Below are 7,500 nucleotides of genomic sequence, written 5' to 3'. Positions count from 1 at the left end.
AAGCTTTCCCTGAAAGGTCGGGCGGAGGTGGCGAACACGTACATCGCGTCCGTCATCTACTACCGCCTGACCGTCGTTCCTTGTCCCGACCCTACCATCACCAAACTGGAGCGCATCCTCTTCCGCTTCTTGTGGAAAGGAAGCGTTCCGATGGTTAGGCGATCCGTTTGCTGCCAACACCCGTTAAAAGGAGGACTGGGCATGCCGTGGTTGATGATGCGCAGACACGCGCTGAGACTGCGACATCTCCGGCTCTACGTAGACAGCGGTGAACAGGTGTGGTCACCGTTTGTGCGGCGCGCTTTCCCGCAGCTCGTCTCCATGACCGAACTGCAGTCATGGATCAAGAAGAGGCCGAGGAAGGGCGAATGGCACCGCGAGTGTCGCGCTGCTCTTCGGCAACTCCAACAACCCGGGTCAACCTTGAGCGACTGCATCACAACTAACGCATTCTATAGTGGATTAGTGGAGGGAAGGTACGACGACGATCTCGGGGCGAACCTGGGCGTCGACGAGGAATACCTGACCCGCCTGTTTAAGACGACCTTCGGGCCGGGACCTATGGACAACTTCCAGAGATCCCTGGCCTGGCAGTGCTATCGAGAAGCACTACCCGTTCGGGATAAGCTCTACAGGCATGGCTCGAGAAACACGGGGCCGACCTGTCCGAGATGCCGGCAGAGCGACGAAACCGTTCTGCACGCACTCGTACAGTGTCCCACCATTTCCGAGCTGTGGGCTTACGTCGAACAACTGTTATCGCGTGTGGGACGAGTCGGTCTATCAGCCGAGTCTATCGTGAATATTGTCGCGCCTCCTTCCTTTAAACGGGAAGGAAGAGCTATTTTCATCGTACTTGTGGCTATGGCGAAAGAATGTGTATGGTGGACGCGTCTGAAAGGTCTAGAGACAAAGACTTTCCTCTCTGGGCAATCTCTCATCAACTTCTTCAAGTATCACCTGAAGAGGAAGTTGAGAGTAGAAAGGGAAGTCTTGTCTAGTGAATGCTTCAAAAAAAGATGGGTGAATGTAGCAAGGATGGCACGTGTGAACGACGGAGCCATCTTGAGCATAACCCTATGAACAAGAAAAAAAAATAAAACAAAAAGGCAAAAGAGAGTCACTTACTGTTATAGTTTCTTCAATGAGAATATTGACCAAGGTTACCGTGGTCTTTTCCGTGGGCTTTTCCTTCCACGGCTAAACCTAAACTGTCCTCCCCTCTTTTTACACGAGAACATTACTGTGTGATACACGATCCCTATTGATCAGCCTTTCCTTTTCTTTTTTTTCGATCCCTTTTGATCGAACTGCCCCTTTTTCCCTTCCTACGATCCCTTTTGATCGACACCACCAATTTCTTTTTTTTTTTTTTTTTTTTTTTTCCTTCCTTCCCCCTCCCAAAAAGAAAAGCTCTACATTGTATTTGTCCCATCTTCGTTGAGCCCTGTGTGGCTAATAAAAGAAATGTATCTATCTATCTATCTATTCCCATCTATCTATCTATCTATCTATCTATCTATCTATCTATCTATCTATCTATCTACCTTTTACTTTACTAGTGGTGTCAACCAACTTATTCATATACACACGCACACACAGTCACAGTTACATACAGAAACTTATCAACAAACACTCTCTCACCCTCTCTCACTCTCACTCATTCACACACATCCTATCTCGTGTGTGTCTCTCGTCTCATCTTCGTTTTTCTGTCTCACCCATGTACTTAAATACACAGGCACATACACAAACATCTGCGCATAAATAAATTCTCCCCCCCTCTCTCTTTCACACTCTCTCCCGCTATCTCTTTTTTCTCTCCTTTTGCCTCTTCATTTTTCAGCTTCTCACGTATTCTTGCACTTACATGCACACACACACACACACACACACACACACACATTTCGTCCTTCTCTCTCTCTCTCTTTATCTCTTCCTCTCCCTCTCCGATGCACGCTCGCTCAAATACTATCTCTCTCACGCACATACTCTCTTTACTCTTTTACTCTTTTACTTGTTTCAGTCATTTGACTGCGGCCATGCTGGAGCACCGCCTTTAGTCGAGCAAACCGACCCCAGGACTTATTCTTTGTAAGCCTAGTACTTATTCTATCGGTCTCTTTTGCCGAACCACTAAGTTACGGGGATGTAAACACACCAGCATCGGTTGTCAAGCGATGTTGGGGGGACAAACACAGACACACAAACATACACACACACACATACATATATATATGCATACATATATACGATAGGCTTCTTTCAGTTTCCGTCTACCAAATCCACTCACAAGGCTTTGGTCGGCTCGAGGTTATAGTAGAGGATACTTGCCCAAGGTGCCACGCAGTGGGACTGAACCCGGAACCATGTGGTTGGTAAGCAAGCTACTTACCACACAACCACTCCTACGCCTATATGCACAAATGTTTAAATATACACACAGTTTCTGTTGCCCCAGTTTCTATCTCATCCTCTCTCCCTCTTTCATCTTCTCTCCTCGTCTCCTTCCCACTCTCTCGCCCTGTCTTCTTTTTCTTTCATAGCCACTGAACGCGCACTCCAGGTCAGTTGAAAATAAAAAAAATTAACCCGAAGGTCTTATACAAAATTGCAAAAAATATGCCACAGTGCATTATAAAAAGCTATTATTTGAAGAAAACGGCTGACTGACTACAGTAAGTGAAATGCTCAATAAACAATTCCAAAGTGGTTTAACCTCTACACCTGATGAGGTTTTTAGTATCGCAGAAACAGCTATCGATTACATCCTCTTTATGGGAAGATGTAATATTAGCCATTGATGAGATGAACTCGAATTCAGGAGCAGGCTTTCTAATTATTCTTTTAAATTGAGGTTTCACAAAATAACTGCAGATACTTTTCCAAAACATCCTCACAAGTGGCAATTTTTTCAAAATGTTAATAGAATGTATCATATTCCCTCTTAGCAGAGCAGATGATAAAAGTTATAGATAGGTTTGTCCCTCTGATCTCACATGTCAGTGAAGCCATGGAAATCGTTGTCAGAAGGAAGTTGATCAGATTCTTAAAAGAAAATGGCTTGCTTAATGACTTCAGCATTATGATTGGGTACAGAAACGACAGCTCAACCGTTCAAATGTGGATGTGATATATATCGACTATGCTACAAATATTCAAGTAATATTTTTAACAGTTAAGTAAACAAATGGAGGTGCGTTGCGCTGCAATGAATATTTCAAAAGTTATACAGAGGAGGAAAAAATAGACGAAAACCGGGCGAAAACATAACGGACAGAAAAAGGAGACAAAAACACGATACAAGGAACATTCGCAGCTGATATTTTCATCAGTTGGTTTCCGAGACATTTTTGTGGTTTCACTTAAAACCAAGACCACTGTTATCAGTTAATCAATCAATCAGTCAATCAACCAACTAACCAACCAACCAATCAATCAACCAACCAACCGACCAATCAATCAATCAATCAATCAATCAATCAATTAGCTATGTTTGTCAAAGAACTTTTCGTCGCTATTCGCAAACTCATCTCTGACATATCCTCACCACTTCAGATCTTCAGGTCTCAAAGAAGCAGACAATTCTAGATGAATGAGAAAGTGACAGGCCAATCGGGTAATCAAACAGTCGATTAGTTAATTTGCTAGATAATTAGCTAATTGGCTAATAAATAACAAAAGAAGGGAAATAAAACCAATGCGTGTGTTTACTATTGGCAAATTAACCCTCCCGAGATATATCATATTATCTTTCATACACAAGTTTCACATCAAGAATCTTACAAACTAAATACAAGAGCGAAAGACAATGGACTATCAACCATCAAGTACTAGCTTTGCTATCCGGTACGTTATCCATTCGCTCACCAGCCGGATATTATTTGCAAATGTAAAATTGTTTTATACTTCTTATACAAGTATATTTAACAAACTTCGACAGCTTTTAAGTGAAAGAGGTGAGGTGCGTAGCAGCGGAAGAACGAAGTGGCTGTTGACACAATGAGATACCTTCAATAACAGTTACAACAACAACAACAGCAGCAATAACAACAACAACGACAACTGCAGCAGCAACAGCAGCAGCTGCAACTATAACAACAAAAACAGCAGCAGCAATGTATACCCATTTTTCAAGACCGACTTGACAATAGCAATGATCTTTGCTGCTGCTGCTGCTGCTGCTGCTGCTACTGCTGCTACTGCTGCAACAACTACTACTACTACTACTACTACTACTACTACTACTACTACTACTACTACTACTACTGGTGCTGCTACTAAACTGTGGGCATTTATCTCTATCGGCAGATATCGTGTGTGCTTGCATGTCTAAACGCATATATATATATATATATATATATATATGTATGTATGTACACATACACACGCACACGCACACATACACACACACATATGAAATATACAGTGTGTGAATAAAGTCATGGTCCAGTTTAAAAAACATGTAGCTTCGTAACTATACACGAGAGAAATCATCCGTAAGAAGGATATGAAAGCATGATGTGTCTAGTCTTTGTTCTTCTGAAGTTTTATTCATTATTTGTTTTATTAAATATTTTTCACAATTTCAGGAAACTGAAAAATCACTACTTTTTCACGACTTTATGGACACCCTGTATATATTTATACAAACGCGCACTCACATACGCATAAACATATATATATATATATATATATATATATATATATATATATATATATATATATATATATATATATGGGAGAATTTACGAAAAAAAAACAATAGACGAAGACAGGTGGTATAAACAACAAATGGATGTATTAGTTTAACGCTCGGGAATAGAGAAAGTCTTTGACGTTTCGAGTCTACGCTCTTCAACTGAAAGGAACACAGAAAGAAATAAAGAGAGAAACAAGGAGAAAAATATAAAAAAATATAAATGTAGTGGTCAGCGATCTATACTTACAAACACACGCATACACACACACACGCACGCGCATGCGTGCACACACACACACACACACACACACACACACACACGCACACGCACATTTATAATTATCAATTTGTGTTACAAGATTCTTGATGTGAAATCGTGTGTTGAAATCGATATTGTGTCTCGGCACGGTCATGTTTTTCTTTTGCCAAACAAACACACGCACTGTTTATATATTTTCTTCACTCATTTATTACTGTTCTTATTTTATTTTTTCAACTCATGTCCATTGTCCGGAAATCTTTCGTCTCACATCAGTAACCTCTTTCATTTTCATGTGTTTTCTTACTCCACTTCATACTGTTCTAAGGTGTGTATCCTTATGTGCGCATGCGATTGTGTCCACAGACACACACACACACACAAAATGACCATCCCGAAATACAACAATCTGTAGCTTCGATCTTGAAGAGGACCACTACGCTCTGAATTGCCTTGACCTGTGACATGATCTATACTTGCCTATATTCCTTCCAGGGCTCTTCCACCTGTACATGTATCGCTGTTTCAAAGCGTTAGGTTTTATCCGACACAGAATGATACACAGCTATCTTCTGTGTAGCTGCTGCCAGAATTTCAGCCAGAATCTCAGCCAGGATGGTAAATTGAGCTCGCCTTTCATTAATTTTCACCAACTGTTTCGCCAGTGTCAGGGGAGTTTTTCTTTTGTTTTTATAGTGAGAGCGACAGATGAGTTGAATTTACTGTCATCCGAGTAAATGATTGCTTGCTCACGAAATCGCCTCACCACTTACGTTCTGTTTGTCGTTAATAATAATAATAATAATAATAATAATAATAATAATAATAATAATAATAATAATAATAATAATAAAAACTGGTGGGAACACAAACCACCCCCAGTACTTGAAAATGATCACATCGCACTCCTCTGGAACTTCACCATTCAAACTGACAGAAAGATAGATGCAAATAGGCCAGACATCATACTGAAAGACTTCAGACAAAAATCATGCCTCCTCATTGATATGACTGTCCCAATCGATATAAACGTATCTGTCAAGACCTACCAAAAACTGAGCAAATATAAAGATCTTGAAATAGAAATTAGCAAAATGTGGAACCTGAAGACTAAAACAATACCTATTGTCATAGGTACCCTGGGAATGACAGCAAAACGGGCTGATTACTACCTAGCTCAGATACCAGGAAACCCCCAAATGGCTGAAGTTCAAAAGATAGTGCTCATGCAAACTGCCCGTATCCTACGTAAAATACTGTCTATGTGATCTCAAATTTTAAAACAAACACATAATTTTCTTATGGTTTATTAAACATTTTCTAGAACAATGGTACCCTAGGCATAACACCTACATGAACTTCTAACTTGTTGTCTCTTGAGGTCTCTGGGTGAGACTTGGATCCAACTTGTACAAATGCAAAGCAAAAGTCAAACATAAAATAATAATAATAATAATAATAATAATAATAATAATAATAATAATAATAATAATAATAATAATAATAATAATAAAAATGCTTTCTAATTGATGTATCAATACCAGCAAATGACAACGTTTCTCTAAAAGAAATGGAAAAACTTTCAAAATACAAAGACCTGGAAATAGAGGTAACTCGAATGTGGAATCTAGAAACAGAAACAATTCCTATCATAGTAGGTGCCTTAGGTATAATAAAAAAATATTCAGACAAATACATAACAAAAACACCAGGACTTACAAGTATATATAACATACAGAAAATTGCACTACTGGGTACTGCACACATTCTACGCAAAACACTTTCAATACAGTAAACATAAGAGCACCACAGCAAACCACAGCACATACCCAAGGCGCACAGAGCTGCGCTCGGTAGTGAAGTGAAAGCACGTTATAAAAATAAAACTACTGAATAATAATAACAATAATAATAATGCCCTGATGCAGTACCAGGCAGCGGCTCTCATAGCTTTTGATCTGAACTGATGTACATTGTTTTCGGAAGGTTGGAAATTTTGGAGGAGGGGTTAATATTCTTAACACTTGGCTATAACAATGCTCTGGAATGTTTCCTTTTTAGATAAGGCGTTGTGCATGTGTGTCTGCTTACATGCATGTTTGTTTGTGTAATATATATATATATATATATATATATATATATATATATATATCTATGTGCATAATAGATGCACATACATACATACATACATACATACATACAGACAGACAGACAGATAGACATACAGGCAGACAGACAGGCAGACAAATAGGCAGACACACGGACACATATATGTATATGTATATATATATATATATATATATATATATATATATATATATATATATATATATATATATAAATATATATATATATATATATATATATATATATATATATATATATGTATATATATATATATATATATATATATATATATATTTATCTATCTTTATATATATATGTATCTCTCTCTCTCTTTCTCTCTCTCTCTCTCTCTCTCTCTACACATATATATATATATATATAAATATATATGTATGTATATATATATATATAT

Source organism: Octopus bimaculoides, chromosome 13 (genome assembly GCF_046866305.1).
Source record: "Octopus bimaculoides isolate indiv1 chromosome 13, ASM4686630v1, whole genome shotgun sequence".
Classification (NCBI taxonomy): domain Eukaryota; kingdom Metazoa; phylum Mollusca; class Cephalopoda; order Octopoda; family Octopodidae; genus Octopus; species Octopus bimaculoides.
The sequence above is the reverse complement of the archived record's forward strand: the minus strand, read 5'-3'. Positions refer to the sequence as shown.